The sequence below is a fragment of the Palaemon carinicauda genome, chromosome 26, assembly GCF_036898095.1.
Source record: "Palaemon carinicauda isolate YSFRI2023 chromosome 26, ASM3689809v2, whole genome shotgun sequence".
Lineage (NCBI taxonomy): Eukaryota > Metazoa > Arthropoda > Malacostraca > Decapoda > Palaemonidae > Palaemon > Palaemon carinicauda.
Window position 1 is genome coordinate 797,794 of NC_090750.1, and position 19,830 is coordinate 817,623.

Here is a 19,830-nt window from a genome sequence, read left to right on the forward strand (position 1 = left end):
CGTCCCACTGCGTCTCTATTGGGGAGGAAGGGAGGGTCATTTAATTTATATATTCACCGGGTAAGTATATTCAAAAATTTATTTTATAATTAAAATATCATTTTTAAATATTTAACTTAGCCGGTGAATATATAGCTGATTCACACCCAGGATGGTGGGTAGAGACCAGTAATATATGTTTACATTTTATGAGCTAAGGGTTTTTTATTTCATTTAAGAAGTTATCAAAATAACAAAAACAAAATAAATAGGTACCTGGTAAGGAAGTCGACTTGAACAATTACTCTGCCTTTTAAGTACGTCTTCCTTACGGAGCCTCGCGATCCTCTTAGGATGCTGATCGACCCCTAGGAGCTGAAGTATCAAGGGTTGCAACCCATACAACAGGACCTCATCAAACCCCTAATCTAGGCGCTCTCAAGAAATGACTTTGACCACCCGCCAAATCAACCAGGATGCGAAAAACTTCATAGCCTTCCGGACAACCCATAAAAAACAACATTTCAAGAGACAGATTAAAAGGATAAGGAATTAGGGAATTGTAGTGGTTGAGCCCTCACCCACTACTGCACTCGCTGCTACGAATGGTCCCAGTGTGTAGCAGTTCTCGTGAAGAGACTGGACATCTTTCAAGTAAAATGATGCGAACACTGACTTGCTTCTCCAATAGGTTGCGTCCATTATACTTTGCAGAGATATATTTTGCTTAAAGGCCACGGAAGTTGTTACAGCTCTAACTTCGTGCGTCTTCACCTTAAGCAAAGTTCGGTCTTCCTCACTCAGATGTGAATGAGCTTCTCGTATTAACAATCTGATAAAGTCTGACCAAGCATTCTTTGACATAGGCAAGGATGGTTTCTTAACTGAACACCATAAAGCTTCAGATTGGCCTCGTAAAGGTTTAGTACGCTTTAAATAGAACTTAAGAGCTCTAACAGGGCATAAGACTCTTTCTAGTTCATTGCCTACGATCTCCGATAAGCTGGGAATATCGAAAGATTTAGGCCAAGGCCGAGAAGGCAGCTCATTTTTGGCTAGAAAAACCAAGTTGCAGCGAACAAGTGGCTTTTTCCGACGATATCCGATGTTCTTGCTGAAGGCATGAATCTCACTGACTCTTTTAGCCGAGGCTAAGCATACCAGGAAAAGAGTCTTAAGAGTGAGATCTTTCAGGGAGGCTGATTGTAACGGCTCCAACCTGTCTGACATGAGGAATCTTAGTACCACGTCTAAATTCCATCCAGGGGTAGCCAAACGACGCTCCTTGGTGGTCTCAAAAGACTTAAGGAGGTCTTGCAGATCTTTATGTTTGGAAAGATCTAAGCCTCTATGCCGGAAGACCGATGCCAACATGCTTCTGTAGCCCTTGATAGTGGGAGCTGAAAGGGATCGTCCTTTTCTCAGGTATAAGAGAAAATCAGCTATTTGAGCTACAGAGGTACTGGTCGAGGATACAGAAACTGACTTGCACCAGTCTCGGAAGACTTCCCACTTCGATTGGTAGACTCTAATGGAAGACGCTCTCCTTGCTCTAGCAATCGCACTGGCTGCTTCCTTCGAAAAGTCTTTAGCTCTCGAGAGTCTTTCGATAGTCTGAAGGCAGTCAGACGAAGAGCGTGGAGGCTTTGAGTACCTTCTTTACGTGTGGCTGACGTAGAAGGTCTACCCTTAGAGGAAGACTTCTGGGAACGTCTACTAACCATCGAAGTATCTCGGTGAACCATTCTCTCGCGGGCCAGAGGGAAGCAACTAACGTCAACCTTGTCCCTTCGTGAGAGGCGAACTTCTGCAGTACCTTGTTGACAATCTTGAACGGTGGGAATGCGTAGAGATCCAGATGTGACCAATCTAGGAGGAAAGCATCTATATGTATTGCTGCTGGGTCCGGGACTGGAGAGCAATAGATTGGAAGCCTCTTGGTCAGCGAGGTTGCAAAGAGATCTATGGATGGTTTACCCCAAGTGGCCCAAAGTCTCTTGCACACATCCTTGTGGAGGGTCCATTCGGTTGGAATTACTTGCCCTTTCCGACTGAGACAATCTGCTATGACGTTCAAGTCGCCTTGGATGAACCTCGTTACTAGGGAGATGTCTTGACCTTTTGACCAGATGAGCAGGTCCCTTGCGATCTCGTACAACGTCAGTGAGTGAGTACCTCCTTGTTTGGAGATGTACGCCAAGGCCGTGGTGTTGTCCGAGTTAACTTCCACCACTTTGCCTCGAAGGAGAGACTTGAAGCTTTTCAAGGCCAGATGTACTGCCAACAGCTCCTTGCAGTTGATATGCATGCTCCTCTGACTCGAGTTCCACAGTCCTGAGCATTCCCGACCGTCTAGTGTCGCGCCCCAGCCCACGTCCGATGCGTCCGAGAAGAGAACGTGGTTGGGAGTCTGAACAGCCAGGGGAAGACCCTCTCTTAGGTTGATATTGTCCTTCCACCAAGTCAGACAAGACTTTATCTTTTCGGAAACCGGGATCGAGACCGCTTCTAGCGTCTTGTCCTTTTTCCAGTGAAAAGCTAGATGGTATTGAAGAGGACGGAGGTGTAGTCTTCCTAGTGACACAAATTGTTCCACGGATGACAGCGTCCCTACCAGACTCATCCACAGCTTGACTGAGCAGCGTTCCTTCTTCAGCATCTTCTGGATGGATAGCAGGGCTTGATCTATTCTGGGGGCTGATCGTCTTGTTGTTCAGCAACGTCCTCATCAGAGGGTTCCTCATCCGAAAACTGATGAGGAAACGGCTACGGAGTGGGCAACGTCTGGCTCGCTGAGTCCGGTCTCACTGGTGCAAGCGTGACGGAGCCGGACGCAACATCATGGAACTGCTGCACAGTCTGTGAACTGTCAACAACCATGGGTGCGCGAGGAAGCACAGCGTCCACCCGAGACTGTCTAGACCGTCGGGTTGTGCAGTCAACACCATACCGGGTTGCTGAGGTTGACGCACTGCATCAAAACAAGTCACCTCTGCTGGTTGTTGAACGTCCTGAACGTCAACAACCACCTCCGAGCGTCGCTTAACGTCAACGTGCGGCTGGCAACCCACACTGGGTCGCATCGGTGGAGGAACCACCTCAACTGGCAGACGCGAGAAGGTTACCTCAGCGTCAACAGGGCACACAACCGACCGGTTGGAAGGTTGTTGGCCAGAAGGTTCGGCAGCAACCTTCTCCGCATTAAAGTCCTCTATCAAGGACGCAAGCTTGGACTGCATGTCTTGCAGCAAAGCCCATTTAGGGTCTACGGGAGCAGGTGCGGCAACAGAGGGGGTTAGCGACTGAGGCGGTACCGCTTTCCATCCCTGAAAGCCTTGTTTATGCATGACATAATTGTACAGCAAAACTTCAAAGGCTCAAAAACAGCTGTGAAGTTGACCTGTAAAAAACTTGGAGCGTCTCCTGGCCAGGCGCCAGGGAGAGTCTACGAGATTTGAGAAGTCTATCTGGGCAGAGGCATGAACTCCCAAGCCGAGAACTTCTCTCGTGGCATATCAGTCTCTCGCTCTATAAGCCAGTTTAAAAGAAGGGAAAGCAAAGGCTGTATCCCCCAAACTCCTCCTGGTGATAAACCAGTCGCCTAGCCAACGTAAAGCTCTCTAGGAGAGCGAGAGAGCACTAGCTTAAAAACAACGGCTTCGAAGTAGCTAGGCCTAGTGTAAGCTCTGACGTTTAGGCGAACGAGGAGCAGCAGTTACAAAAAGATCCGGACAAAGATCCTTAAAAAAAAATCATCATGATTTAATTAAAGTCCATAGAGGGCTAAGCAGCTTTAGGCTCCTCTCCATCTGACAGAGTCCTCAAGGGAATATCAGTAGGAGGGGGAACAGCAACTTCCTCATCTACAGGAACCTTGTCCGATAAAAGCTGAGTCTCAAGCAAGGGAGAGACCTACCGTGGTGGCAATGCTTTACAAGCAGAGTCCACACTCACTGGTGCATTAGTAGCGGACCAGAACGCAACGTCATGTAACTGCTTGACAGTCTGTGAACTGTCAACAACTGAACTGTCAACCACAACAGGTGCGTGAGGACGCACAGCGTCCACTCGAGACTGCTTTGACTGCCTAGACTGAGCAGTCAAAACAACTCTAGAATGCGGAGGTTGACGCACAGCGTCAAAACAAGTCAACTCCGATTTTTAGCGAACGTCTTGAACGTCAACAGGAGCATCAGCAAGTGGCCTAACGTCCAAATGCGGCTGAAAATCCACACGAGACCGAATCGAGTGTGGTTCTAAACAACCTGACTGACGTGACTTAGCTACGCCAACGTCAACAGGAAGCACAAAGGAACGTTAGGTTGGCTGAAAGCCAGGATATCGATGAGATAAACGGCTAGACTCAACGGACTAATCGGCAGAATAGTCTTCCATAAGGGAGGCAAGCATATTCTGCATGTCTTGCCATACAACCCATTAAGGATCAACGGAAATGGTTGTGGTAAGAGACGAGGGTAACGTCTGTTACCGCAACACTTTGCCAACAAAAAAGACTCTCGGAGTCTGTGTTACGCTTTTGTTAGGCGGCGAGCAGTTATCCGATGACTGCATAGGGTCAGAGCTATCCTAATGGCTGTAACCAGGACGCTGGACCTGTCCTGAAAGGACTGACTTTCGCTTAAGGGCTTCGAAACCTTGTGACAGGTTTCTTATGCGAAAAGCCTTCGGATGACGAGGAGAAAAAACGTCTCTCTCGTCTTATGGTAGGGGAGATCTTGGTAAGATACACCTGATACCATAGTGGGAAACGTCTGTTCGTTGATCAAGGCCTCTCGAACCCATAAGTCGTTCGACATTACTTCTCCCCTGTTTGGGAGCTTGCAAGAGGTCCCGGACTAGGTGAACGACAGGCACGAACAGACGAACCCTCGGACGCAACACTGTAACACTTTGCGCAATATCACTTTATCACTTCGATTTTCTGTTTTGCACTTATTTCACTGAAATCGAAACTTTTACTGATTTCTACCTGAAGCACGCAATTCTACCCTTATCAAAAGGTAGTAATTGCGAAATCAGTCGTATAATGCAAGCTCATTAATACCAGCAAAAAACAGAAAACATATTTTAAGATAAAAATTTCAGTGGCTGGGGAAGAGACTAAACAATAGTTCCTTCAAAACTACGTTTTCAATCTCTAACCGCACATAGCCTGGGGACGAGAATAAAAACTCCCCGTACCGAGACTAGGGACGAGAGCAACTTGAGAACAACGTTACCCGCTTGAACGGAACGTTTTCTCTCCTCTCTCTCCCTCCGTCTCTATCTCTCTCTCTCTTTCTCTCTTGATTTCGCACCTAAAAGAAGAGCCCAATTACATTTCGTCAAAAAAACATGTTATTTGACCAAAGGAAAAAACTGAAAGGTTTTTCAATTAAAAAGTTCCTTTAAAATAGAATTTAAAACATTTAAGCTTAGAAAGAATGAACAAAACGTCAGAATCGATTTACTCTTTCTGCAAAGTGAAACCGTAATACACTCTCTCTCTATCGTAACGATAGAGCGCATGTTGAACGTCCTGAACGTCAACAACTGCGTAGCATAAATAAACTAAACGTTAATTCATCTTTGAAAAAGGTACGAAGACTATTCAAAGAAATTCTTTCATAAAATATTTCATTTAAAAAGTTTTAAATCCTTAGCTCTTTAAAAGCTATTTACGATATAAAGGGCTCAACGTTGATTAACTTCGGTTTCCAAGTTAGGACCGCCTACTCTCAGGAAAGGTCGCATATAAACAAAACATTAAAATTTATTTTAATGTTTATTATAAATGGAAAGTTAATCGAAGAGGAAAATCTATAATTAATTTATAACGTGATAAGATAATTACTAAAAGCCTAAACACACTTCCGTCTAAGGGAAGGGTCGGCCATTTAAAAGTGAAAGAAAGTCCATACTCTCTTTGTCACCAAAATTAAATCTATCCAAAACGAGTTCAAGATTTAAGATGAAGATAAAACACCTGCACTGCGAAAGCTCAAACCAGAATATAGTACTTCACCAAATATGATGGGAAAAACTCCAGGTTTCAACAGCGAGTAAAGTACGTCTTGTCGACACGTCGACAGAGAGAAAATTGAGTCTTTGTTTACATAAGAGCTGGGTATCTGGTCGACAGATGGCGCTGTTGGGCACACCCGCAACCTGTGTAGTGATCGCTGGCGAGTTTTTCCCGTAGAGTTTGTCTGTCGAGCAACAGAGTTGCAGCTATATATTCACCGGCTAAGTTAGATATTTAAAAAAATTGGGTTATGGATTTTACCCAGAAGACCCAGCCCTTGGACTTGGAATATTACTCAGCAAAATATCTTTAAATCTTAACTTCATTCTTGTGAAACCTGAATACAGTACTGTACTAAGAATGCTGTAAAATCGTTTGACGAGATACTCTCTCTCCAGAAAGGCCAATGCAGACTGAAATGTTTGAGAAGAACAATTGTGGAAATGAAAGAGAAACCAAATATTTAGATATTTTAATGAAGATTCTCCTCTCAAGGCCAATCCAATGAAACTTATATAACCTAAAATAATCACTAAGACCATAAAAGAGATTACATCAACAAAATCACATAAATCTTAAAAACAATGATACTTTTCTATCTTATTACTATACTTATATTCAAACCCCCAAAATGAAGCTATCACCAAACCATAGTACTTAGTAAATAATTGCATGGCTTCACATTCCAGTACAAGTAGACTGGATTTTGATTCTTCCTTCCAACTAACATTCATAACTTCACTACAGTACAAGAAGCAGGTAGAATCATCCAGTATTACTTTCAAAAAGAGACAATGTCACCAACATTGTTTCAAATGGCTTAATGCTGTATATTATTCTCTAAGCTTTATTTAGGCTGAGACCAAGCCAATCAACTATTGGCCCTGAAACTAAATCAGCAGATATTTACAAGTTCAAACTTAGTACAAATGTTTTTTCTGTTGGCGATGTTTCATTTCCTGGTTTTTATAATGCTTATTTATTAAACATTGTTATCTATCTTAAAATAATCTAATTTTTCTCTTATATAGTTTATTCTTTACATTCCTATTTCTTCACTGCACCAGACTGTCAACTATTTGGTCCCTTGGGCTAGTAGCTATTTGCTTTTATCCCTTGGCTTCTAATAGTAATAATTATGCTAAAATGACATATTTGAAAATAATTTGAATTTTTCCTAACTATACAAACCTGGAGCTTTTTACAGAGGAGATGCATTTTGGCAACAGCTGGAACTAGCTGTAAAACTTTTAGCTACTTAGCGAAGGGAGAGCGAGAGTTGGACCAACCACTCTGCTCACACCACCACTTGTAACTGAACGTCTCTTTGCAATTGCGGCAGGACTTCCTGGGGGAAGGTGATGGCGGGACCAGTATGTGTTAAGAGCTCCAGGATTGTATACATAGGGAAAATGCAAATTTTTTCCAAATTTGTCATTTATTACTGCACTACATACAAACCCTAATGATATTTACAGTGGAGACTCACCGTTAGGTGGGTGTAAGTCCAAAAAACTAACTGGGTATTGCCTGACCTGACGTGTTACTCTATGCTTCGCATGAGCTGTTTGGAGGCATCATTTCACCTCGTCGACTCTGAGAGCTAACGGCCTGGGCAATCGTGCGAAGGGGTAAGAACTCTCACATCTATAATCTTTGCTGTTTTTTCTCCTTTATTCCAGAATACAATATCAGATTTTATAGCACCTCCTTCTATGATGATTCTTGAGGAAACCTTCAGACCAAAATGCTTTGCCACAGTCCGTGCGCATGAATGGTTTTTCTTCCATGTGAGTTCTTAAATGTTTATCGAGTCTCTATTTTAAAATGACAAATTCGGAGATAATTTGTATTTTTCCTAACCATACAAACCTTAGCTATTTACATAGGGTTTTCTTTCAGCGTAGCTGAAATGACGAGCCATTAGATTTTTAACAAGGGTTAACTACCCCCCGCTAGTTAGCAGGGGGTAGGGAAGGGGTAGCTTGCTACCCCTCCCCCCCCCCACACACCGGTGAGTTGTCTCACTTCACTTAGAGGTAGGACTTGACTAAGGTTTGTATGGTTAGGAAAAATACAAATTATCTCCGAATTTGTCATTTGCTCCGTAACCGAAATACAAACCACGGTATTTACATAGGGTGACTTACCCCTTAGGAAGGGCGAAAAGGCCCCACCCTTACTGGCTTTGGCTTTTACCCGGGGGACCCGAAATCCGAGTGAGCAGCACTCGAGAAAGGGGGTCCCTGCACCTCGCACTTATCGTTGCTTGCTACGAACGTGTGGCCTACATAAGTTGTGTGTGGAGGAAGTTGTGACTCGTCCTAGGAAGTTGACCTGGAGTTCTTTAGATAGAAATCTGGGCTAGGACGTTCCAAATACCACCTCGTCAGGGTATGGGGGACGCAAACAGTATTACAGGTAATACTAGGATCACACAGGAGCATGGTTTACCTGCAGAGGATGAGGTCAGCTATGCAAAGACCAGGCTGCTGCTTTCCCCAAGGGAAGGGAGAATGAAGAAAGAAGTAAGGGCCAGACATATTCTTTCAATCACGCAGACTAACACCGGGTAACAATGCCCCCAACCTTCTGCTACCTGTCCATTAAGGAGCCTGAGGTTAGACCAGCTGTTGTGCAGCCACCACAGGGCCAATAGAGAAGGTATCGAGGCTCCTGTGGGTCACGTCATGCAGGTAGTGGGCTGTGAAGGTCGTTTGGCGCTTAAACCCCCCAGCTTGCAAGACCTGCGTCACAGAGAAATTTCTCTTGAAAGCCAGTGACGTACCGATGCCTCTGACATCGTGCGCTCTAGGGCGATGTGACGGAGGAGGGTCAGGATTCAAGGCGTGTTGAATAACCTTCCGGATCCAGGCGGGGATGGTGTTCTTGGTGACCCTCTACTTCGTCCTTCCTGTGCTTACGAATAACGCTTGCACATGAGGACAGACTGCAGCTGTTCTTTTCAAGTAACGCCTCAGACTCCTCACTGGGCAAAGTAACAGATGGTCTGGGTCACTTGGTACAGAACGAAGACTCGTTACCCCAAAGGAGTCGAACCTAGGGTCTGACACCCCAGGATTCTGAGTCTTGGCAACAAACTCAGGGACGAACCTGAATGTTACTTCCCCCCCTCCCCTTGAATGGGTGACGTCATAAGAAAGACCATGAAGTTCACTGACTCGCTTGGCTGAGGCCAAAGCGAGCAGGAAAGCCGTCTTCCAAGACAGGTGGCGATCAGACGCCTGGCGTAATGGTTCAAACGGGGCTCTCTTCAGAGCCCTGAGGACCTGAACCGCGTTCCAAGGAGGAGGTCTTACTTCTGACTGAGGGCATGTAAGCTCATAGCTGCGTATGAGTAGAGAAAGTTCTAACGAAGACGAAATGTCCACTCCTTTCAGCCTAAAAGCCAGGCTTAAGGCTGAGCGATAGCCTTTCACCGCCGGAACTGAAAGGCGCATTTCCTCCCGTAAATACATAATGAACTCCGCTATTGCTGGAATAGTGGCATCGAGCGGAGGGATACCCCTCCCACGACACCAACCACAGAAGACTTTCCACTTCGCCTGGTAGACTCCGATAGAGGACTTGCGCAGGTGGGGAGACATCCTGTCCGCAACCTGTTGCGAAAATCCTTTCTCCGTGAGCAGACGCTGGATAGTCTCCAGGCGTGAAGCCGAAGCGACGCTACAGCTTTGTGGAAGATGTTGCAGTGTGGTTGTCTGAGTAGCTCGTGTCGTGGGGGGAGTTCCCTCGGAAGCTCCGTCAGGAACTGGATAAGGTCCGGGAACCATTCCGCGTGATGCCACAGCGGAGCTACAAGAGTCATGGAGAGATTGACCGATAGTCTGGTCTTGTTGAGCACCCTTCTCATCAGACAGAATGGTGGGAAGGCGTAAACGTCGATGTTGTCCCACCTCTGCTGAAAAGCATCTTACCAGAGAGCCTTGGGGTCCGGGACTGGAGAGCAGTACATGGGCAGCTTGAAATTCAAGGCTGTCGCAAACAGATCCACTGTCGGGGAACCCCACAAAGTCAGGACTTTGTTGGCTATCTGAGGATCCAAAGACCACTCGGTACTCACTATCAGCGTCACTCTGCTCAGACTGTCGGCGAGCACATTCCTCTTGCCCGGAATGAAGCGAGCCAAAAGTGTGACCGAGTGGGCTTCAGACCACCTCAGAATCTCTACTGCAAGATGGGATAGCTGTTGAGAAAAGGTACCTCCCTGCTTGTTGATGTAAGCTACTACCATGGTTTTGTCGCTCATCACCACCACGGAGTGGCCCGCCAGGGTCCATTGGAACTGTTGAAGAGCCAGGAAAACGGCCTTCATTTCTAGCAGGTTGATGTGGAGGTACTTTTCTGATTCTGACCAGAGGCCTGAGATCCTTTGGTTCAGAATATGGGGCCCCTTCTTTTGACGCGTCCGAAAATCCGTCAGTTCCGTGGGTCCTATAGGAACCAGAAAGTCCGGGGAATCGGAGCCCTGATTCCACCGGGACTTTAGCCGCCATTGCAGGGATCTTATCCTGAGGCGGCCGTTCGGAACTAGACGTGCCAAGGAGGAGAGGTGACCTAGAAGACGTAACCAAGATTGGGCCGGAAACTCTTCCCGCCTGAGGAAAGGTTCTGCGACCCTCCTCAAACTTGCTATCCTGTCGTCTGATGGAAAGGCTTTGTGGAGATTGGTGTCTAATATCATGCCTAGATATACCAGTCGTTTCGTCGGAAGCAGAGAGGACTTCTCGAGATTTACCATGATTCCCAGATCTCGGCAAACCTCCAGAAGCCTGTCCCGGTGTCGAAGAAGGGTCGACTCCGAGTCTGCCAGGAGCAGCCAGTCGTCCAGATAACGGAGGAGACGTATGCCATTCCTGTGCGCCCAAGACGAAATCAGTGTGAACACCTTGGTGAACACCTGGGGTGCTGTGGAGAGACCAAAACACAGCACCTTGAACTGGTAGATCTTGCTGTCTAGGCTGAATCTCAAGTACTTCCTGGAAGACGGATGGATTGGGATCTGGAAGTACGCGTCCTTCAGATCCAGTGTGCACATGAAGTCTTGCGGTCTCACTGCAAGTCTGACCATGTCTGCTGTCTCCATGCTGAACGAAGTTTGTTTGACAAACTTGTTCAGGGCTGAGAGATCGATGACCGGTCTCCAGCCTCCAGACGCCTTCTTTACAAGAAAGAGTCGACTGAAGAAGCCTGGAGAGCCGTTGTCAACCTCCTGGAGAGCATCCTTCTTGAGCATGGTCTCGACTTCTGCCCGAAGGGCTAACCCCTTTGCCGATCCCATGGCATAGGAGTTCAGCGACACTGGATTCGCTATCAGGGGAGGTGGAGATGTCGTGAATGGGACGCGATAACCTTGGCCGATCACGCAACTTTTCAGGCATCCCTCCACAGGTGGACACGCAGGGGGATTGCCGATCCTAGCGCTTGCGGCCTCGGCCGCTGCCCCTAGGATTCTTTCCTCCCCTAGAGGACTTGCCGCGCCTTCTGTCCTTGGTCTGAAAGGGCTGCGGCTTAGACACCCCTGTCTTAGCTGCCGGAGCCTGCTTCGGAGTCTTGCGAGGCTGCTGTTGCTGTTGAGGTGCCAGAGGCTTGTCGGGCCGAGATGTCAGGGCCCTCTGGAGGAGAGAATCTTGATTCGATCTCCTCCACCTCTCAGCTGTTCGTTCTATGTCCTTGGGCTCAAGCAGATCCCTCCCAGTGACGGGGGAGTGCCTGAGCCTGCAGACGTCCACGGCGGGGACCTTCGGATGGAACCTCACGGTCACTGCGTCGCGACGCTTGAGGATCGAGTTAGCCCACAGGTTAGCAACCTGGTAAGCGAGCAACTCGATCGAACGCGTGCCCGAGAGTAGGAAGGTCTCCAAAGCCTTCCTATTGCTCTCCTTGGACAGATCCTCAGAGCGCAAAAGGATGCCCAGAGATCCCAGCCAAACGTCTAGCCACGAAGTTGCCTGCATGGCACTCTTCGCGACCTTCTCAAGGTTCAGGATCTCCGACGCCGAGAACGTCACCTGCCGGGCGGAGAGCTTCTCGAGAGGAGTTCCCCTGGTCAGCTCTTCCACGGCATGGTGGAGCGGAAGGGCCATACTGGACTCCCCCATGATCTCAAAGTACCTCCTCTGATGTACTCGAGGAGGAGGGAGGAGTTTGAACCCGGCAGAAGAACGACCAGAGGAGGCGAGCTCGGAGAGCTGGGCTTCGACCCTGTCCCTGGCCCCTTTCACCCCTTTGGACCAAGGCAAAGCTGCGCTGGACTTAGGGGGTTTCTGGGTGCCGTAGACTTGGTCTAGCACCGTGTCCTTGCCCTCACGAGGGGCAGTCTCCGGGTCCTTAAACTTGTTGAGTTGCCTCATCAAGCCTAGGGCCTACCAGAAAGCGTGCTCCAACTCAAACTGATCTCCTCCTTGCGGACTGGCAGCTAAGTCTCCGGTCCCCAAAGGCTCATCTTGGGGAGATACGTGGACGTTCTCCCGGGGTCTAGTTGGCTCTGGACGGATCCTGGATGACGATTTAGGAATCGTCTTGGAGTCCTTGGGCTCCCTCCTAGGAGGAATACAGGACTCCAGCAAAGAGGTCCGGAAGGGGGGTTCCTCGCGCGAAGCTTCTCTTCGAAGAGGAGGAGTTCCTCCCATTGGTGCTGTGGGGGACAACCCTTCCTCGCTGAACTCTTCTGAGGACTGGACCACACCGTCCACAGGAGACGGAGAAACAGCACGCGAAGGAGAAGGCGTAGGAGTCCTAAGGACCGACCTCTTGGGAGCCAACTTCTCCCGAGGAGAAGTCACTGCGAAGTCCACTCCTCTCCTTCTCTTCAGCGGGGATGAGTCTGCCGTTGGTTTAAGTCCCATATCAACGAGGGCAGGCTTCACAGCCTGAACCACTGCGTTCATTATGTGACGGAACCAAGGCTGACGGGTAACTGACGCAGTGTCAGTTATCCCCGCTGGAGGGAAGGGGATCTCCTGACCCTTTGGAGTGGACACCACGGGGCCTGCCTGAAATGAATTAGAAAAAGAATGTTGCATGGACCTCTCCGTAGATCCTTCCTGGTCCTGGTAGGTGATCCTACGCTTGCGCGGTGGCGATTCAGAGGCTGATCTGGAAGTCCGCGTCCCTATCAGTTGGCCGCGCAGATGATCCCTGCGAGAATGGGGATCGCGGCGGCTCTCACGTGAAAAGCCATTCGAGGAATTGCGCACGGTCGCATTGTCGCGTGTGGAAGAATGCGTGTGGGTGCGTTCGCTCGCGGGCGAGGGGGCGCGGGCGAGGGGGCGCGAGGGCGCGCGGGCGAGATGGCGCGTGGGCGCGCGGGCGAGATGGCGCGTGGGCGCGCAGGCGAAGAGACACGATGGCGCGTTGGCGAGCGGTCGTGTTGGTGAGGAAACGCGTTGGCGCGCACGTGAAGGGGCACGTGATCGCGTAGGTGAGGGAGTGCGCTGAGCACTAGGCGAGCGATGACGGCGCGTAGGAGACCGGCGATGTTCGGGCGAAAAAAGCCGCGAGCGACTTGGCGAGCGTTTGCCAGGCGGGGAGCGCTGGCGCATTGAAGAACACTGGCGCGTTGACGAGCGATGACGCGTGTGCTCCGGAGAACGACGGCACGTACCACGGACGGGCGAACGACTGCGCACAGGCGAGTCGGAGACCTGGGGCGATCAGCCTTAAGGGGGCGATGGTACTCAGAAGAGCGTTCGCGCACAGGCGAGTGATCGCGTGGGCGCGCAGAAGATCGTTGGCGCATAGTAAGACTACTACGCACATCAGAAGAGGTGGACGGAGACAAACGCGCAGGTGAACGCTCGCGAACAGGAGCTTTGGCTTGCTGTTGCGCCGGAGCCGAAGGGCGCACAGAGGAGCGTGGGCGAGGCGACGGGATGGAACCCTTGCCTAAGTCCAGATCTGGCGATCGTGGACGCGGTGGTGATTGTTGGCGCGCTTGGCGCGCATCAGGCACAGGCTGAGCAGTAGCGCGGCTGCGCACAGGAGAACGAGGGCGCGCCTTGCGCACATCAGGAACATGAGGGCGCTGCTTCGTAGGAGAGCGCTGGCGAGCAGGAGATCGCTGGCGAGTTAAGTCCGAAGACTGTAACTCTGGGGAGCGCTTGTGCGCTTCTGCACGTGATCGCGCAGGTAGGCGCACAGGGGAATCCTGATGTGCAAGGGACTTACCCACACCATGAGTAGAGTCCCTTTTCCCCGGAGGGATCGGTGCCTGTTGGATAATAGGGTGAGAAGGCGCCCAAAGCGCATCTGCAGCCAGGAACGGAGAAGGCAGGTCGGAAGGTCTGGCAGGCGTAGGGGATCGCGAACGATCCGCGGAGAGGTCAAGGGTCGCTGCTGCGATGGTCTGCTCCTGACGGGAGGGCTCCTCCTTAGGGGGAGGAACAGGAGAGGACGACCCAAAGAGGCGCCTCTTCACTCCCTTATAGGGAGAAGGAAGTCCTCTGCTGCGGAGAGGCCGATGGGCCTTACGTCGAATACGACCACGAGGAAGGGCGTCCGGGTCATCAGTCCTCCGAAGAGGAGTAAGCGCGCTCCCCCGAGAGGAAGACCCGCCCACAGGAGAGACCGTGGGACTCCCCTCCCCCCTCGGAGGATCTTCGGAGGGGGGCGGAGAGCCATCAGCAACGTCCGCAACAGGAGCAGTATCAAGGGTTTGACCAGACCTGTCGGAAGGCTCGGCCAAAACAGTGTCGACAAAATCCGAAGGGAATACCTCCGGTATTACCGGCGACTGTTTGACCGCAGCCCCCAACTGGATCAGGTCAAACAGGGCTTCCTTGGAGGGCGAGCCCTTAAGCCCCAAGGAAGCCCAAAGCTGGAACAAATCATTATTAGACACAGTTTGGTCATATTCATCAAATTCCAAATTATCCTCCCCCAGAGGAGAAGAGGGAGCTGCCACGCTAAGGGAGGCAACGCCCTCTCCCGCACCCAGAGGTCAGGAAACACCACTAGGGCCTACGCTACCACTCGGCAGTCTCTCAGGAGAGACCGATCGAGTGGGAGCTTCGGAGGAGGTTCGGGCGGCGGAAGAGGAGTCCTTAGAGCCTTCCTTCTTCAAGGTTGCCCCTGAAGGAGAACGGTCTCTCTTGGACTTCTTCATGCGCCGACGACCGAACTTTTCCCACTGGGAGGCAGACCACTCCCTACACTCACTACAAGTATTCTCCCTATCACACCGTCAGCCTCGGCACTGCGGGCAAAGGGTGTGAGGATCGGTGTCCTCCGCAGACATGAAGGTCCCACAAGGGCGGCCATCGATTCCAGGGCACTTGCGCATAACGACGATAACAGTTGAGGCCAACTTCCAAACACACAGAAACTAGAAAAAGCAAAGAAAAACAAATTAAGGCTGTCATTAACGAGGACGAAAACAGCAACGTCTGTACTTCGTCCGAGCCAAAAGTGAAGTGAGACAACTCACCGGTGTGTGGGAGGGGGAGGGGTAGCAAGCTACCCCTTCCCTACCCCCTGCTAACTAGCGGGCAGGTAGTTAACCCTCGTTAAAAATCTAATGGCTCGTCATTTCAGCTACGCCGAAAGAAAACCCTATGTAAATAGCGTGGTTTGTATTTCGGTTACGGAACAATTATATGTTTTGCCACATTCATGACACTGGAATAGATCGCTCATGTGATTTCTTATGTTTAGTGAGATATTTTTTCCAAGTAAAGAATTTGCTACAGACATCGCATTTGTATGGCCTCTCTCCCGTGTGAATTCTTAAATGTTCAGTCAGATTTGGTTTTCTAATAAATGTTTTGCTACAGACATTACATTTGTATGGCCTCTCTCCCGTGTGAACTCTTGAATGTTCAGTGAGGTTGTGTTTCGTGGTAAATGTTTTGCTACAGACATCACACTTGTATGGCTTTTCTCCTGTGTGAATTCTTAAATGTAAAGTGAGACACTGTTTTTTAATAAATGTTTTGCGACAGACATCGCAATTGTATGGCTTTTCTCCTGTGTGAACTCTTGAATGTACAGTGAGGCTTTGTTTCAGGGTAAATGTTTTACTACAGACATCGCACTTGTATGGCTTCTCTCCCGTGTGAAATCTTAAATGTACAGTGAGACTTGCTTTTGCAGTAAACATTTTACTACAGACATCACATTTGTATGGCTTCTCTCCCGTGTGAATTGTTGAATGTGCAGCAAGATTGAATTTCGAAAAAAATGTTTTGCTACAGACATCGCACTTGTATGGCTCCTCTCCCGTGTGAATTCTTAAATGTTTAGTGAAATTTGATTTTATAGTAAATGTTTTGCTACAGACATCGCACTTATATGGCTTTTCTCCCGTGTGAATTCTTAAATGCACTGTTAGATTAAATCTATTAGAAAAAGTTTTCCCACATTCACTGCATGTGCATCGCTTCCTAGCTAGAGCATTGGAGTTAATATTCCCAGAGATCCCTTTTTTTAACTGCTTCTCCTTTATTTGATTCACCTCCTGATTCAAAACATCTTTCTGTAATAATTCTCTTCCACTGATTACACATGAAAGTCTTCCCTTTTCTTTTCCTTTATCCTCTTCCTTAACTGTCCTTAAGTTAGTGTCTACACTTTCCTCATCATCGACATCCCCTTTCCAATTTCCTGAACCGTTTTCACTCACTGATGCATCGTACTCGTAGGAATTTTTCAAGTCGCTTTTGCTAGAATCAAATATTTCTGGCTCTACTTTGACTTCCATTTTTGGATCCAAGAAAAGAGCGCCATCATTAAAGAGAGCAACACTGCCAGACGTATCATTATTTTCTGGATCGACTGCAAGTGAAAGTGGATCTTCAATTTCACTTTTCAGAGAAAATTCAAAAGGTGGTTCAGAATTCATCATCCTCTCTACCAAAAGATGACAAACCCCTTAATATTATTTTCAATAGACTTCAAAGAGGAAATAAAGACTAAACTTCCTATTCTCAGACATCATACTGTACAACAAAAACTTCCGACATGACCCTTTCTTTTTCCGTCTTACGTCTCTTGCATAGACCTTCAGTAGCTTACAAGCTTTAGCGGAAAGAGGTGGATGATTCCTTCCTTTGAGATGAAAAGTCTGAAATAATAGAAAACTACAATCAGCTGGAGAAGACCACAATGAAAATACAGTATGACAAATTCGTAGATAATTTGTATTTTTCCTAACTATACAAACCTTAGCTATTAAATAGGGGTATTACTTTCGGCGTAGCTGAAATGACGAGCCATTAACTTGTAACAAGGGTTAACTACCCACACCGCTACTTAGCGGGGGTAAGGAGGGTAGCTTGCTACCGAACCCCCTCACACACCTGTGATTGAGCTCACTTTGCTTGGATGTAGGACTTCAAGGGAGATAAGGCTGGCGGGTAAGTTTGCTTAAATAGCTAAGGTTTGTATAGTTAGGAAAAATACAAATTATATACGACTTCGTCATTTGTTCCGTAACTGGAATACAAATCACGCTATTTAATAGAGGTGACTCACCCATTAGGAAGGGTGGACGTCCCAGTCAATCTGGCTTTTGGCTTTACCCTGGGGCTCCTTATCTGAGTGTATCAGTACTCACAAAATAAGGAGTCCCTGCACCTCTCTAAAACCTTGCTATGCAAGGTCCGCGGCCTACGCAAGCCGTGTGTTGAGGTATGTAGAAGTGTGACTGTCCTGGTAAAGTTATTCTGAGTTCTTTAGAAGGCAAAACTGTGTAACTAGGACTTTCCCAATACCACCTCGTCAGGGTATGAGGACGCAACAGTATTAGTCTTAATACTAGGTACACAAGGGAGTATGGTTTACCTGCAGTGGTTTGAGGTCAGCTATGCAGAGAACCCAGGATGCTGCTTTCCCCAAGAGAGGGGAGAATGAAGAAAAGAATAAGGTCCAGTCAAACCTTTTCATTCATGCAGACTAAAACAGGGTAACAATGCCATCAACCTTCTGATACTTGTCCAATAAGGAGCTTGAGGTTTTAAACCAGCTGTTGTGCAGCCACCACAGGACCGATAGAGAATGTATCGAGTCTCCAGTGGGTTACGTCTTGCAGGTAGTGGGATGTGAATGTGGTCTGACGATTCCACACCCCAGCTTGAAGAACCTGTGTCACTGAAAAGTTTCTCTTGAATGCCAGGGACGCAACTACCCCCGACATCATGAGCTCTGGGGCGACGTGATGGAGGAGGGTCTGGATTCAGTGCATGATCTATGACCTTGCGAATCCACGCTGAGATGGTGTTCTTGGTGACCCTCCTTTTGGTCCTTCCTGTGCTGACGAATAGCGCACACACACGAGGACGGGCTGCGGCTGTTCTCTTAAGATACAGCCTCAAACTCCTCACTGGGCATAGTAAGAGATGGTCTGTAGGTCATCTGTTACAGTACGGAGACTAGAAATCCGGAAGGAGTCGAATCGTGGATCCGCTACTCCCGGGTTCTGAGTCTTAGCAATAAATTCAGGGACGAAGCTGAACGTTACCTCTCCACATCCCCTTGAATGGGCGATGTCGTATGAGAGACCATGAAGGTCACCGACTCGCTTGGCCGAACCCAAAGCTAGCAGGAACACCGTCTTCCAAGTCAGGTGGTGATCAGTTGCCTGGCGTAATGGTTCATAGGAAGGTCTCTTAAGAGACCTGAGTATTCAAACCGCGTTCCATGGGGATGGTCATAAGAGCACTGGAGTGACTAGCACGAGCCGGCAAGTGATGATCCTGAGAACACTAACGATCACGAACAGGAGAACGAGGAAAAGATTGGCGATCTTGCGAACAGGAGCGCTGCCTGGCGGATGACGAATGTAGAGGGCTGTGATCCCTAGAAGACGTGGAGGTCTGAGGGTGATGGGAGGGCTCGCCATCAGCAGGTGGCCGTCGAAGGGAGGGCAAACGAGTACGAAGGTCATGAACAACACTAGATGGAGAAGGCAAGAGATGGGCTTCACACAGACTATGCGTCGACAGGAGAAGAGACGGCAACAACAGGGGCAGCAGGAACAGGATTACTCTGGGCACCCAGCTGAAGGAGCTTAAGAAAGACTTCCTTAGAAGGCGGTCCAGCAACACCCAAGGACAGCCAAGCCTACAACACATCTGAAAGTGAAAAAGACTTTCCCGACGATGGGGGAAAAGGGGCTTCCCTAAGAGAAACAACAAGGTCCCAGGTACCCAGAGGTTGCCAAGGAGTTAAGCGTGTTCGTGAAGAGGTCGCAGGGTGACAAAAGAAGTTCGAGGATGACCCCAAAGGCAAAGGTCTCTCTTAGACTTCTTCCTCCAACGCCTAAACTCTGGAAGGCAAATCACTCCCTACACTTGTCGCAGGTGGAAACCTGCTTGCAACAGCGCCCTCTGCAGGTCGGACACAAGGAGTGGGGGTCGGTCAACATGAAGGTACCAAAACCGAGCCCTTCAGTTTCTGGACACACCTGCATAAGAAGCATCAAAGAGAACAATCACAACAGTAATAAGAGAGAAAGCAATTTGAAAAGCAAAGGTCTACATGGCCATGTCATGGTGTTAGAACAGGCACATCCATTCTCTCCAGAGCCAAAAGAAAAAGTGGTGAAATATCACTAATGACCCGGGATACCCTTAAATCAACAATTTTTTTTTCACATAAGTGAATATTACTTTGTGCACACTGACATTGTGATAGTGTTTCACGGCAAAGACTTACTTTATGCTTATTATCTGGACTTTTGTAATATGTAGTGATATCTTAAAGAAGAATTGTGAATGAATAAGGAGTCCATCACCTTCCTCTGGAAAATGTCCCTATCCCAGGTACTGGCGGATTAGAGCAATGAAGAGAAAAAGATAATAAGAACA

The 19,830-nt window shown here is 48.5% G+C and overlaps 1 protein-coding gene across 8 annotated transcripts in view; it reads right to left on the reverse strand.

Moving 5' to 3' along the window:
- The window catches only part of LOC137619466 (zinc finger protein 501-like), a 572,135-nt gene that overhangs the window by 83,757 nt on the left and 468,548 nt on the right, over window positions 1-19,830 (reverse strand). For 3 of the 8 annotated variants that reach the window (XR_011039908.1, XR_011039909.1, XR_011039906.1), the window contains one exon: window positions 16,861-17,087. The exons of the other annotated variants lie outside the window; for them this stretch is intronic. The gene's annotated coding sequence lies outside the window, so the exon portion shown is untranslated. Of the gene's footprint in view, window positions 1-16,860; window positions 17,088-19,830 lie in introns of those variants that run through there. 8 annotated transcript variants of the gene reach the window in all.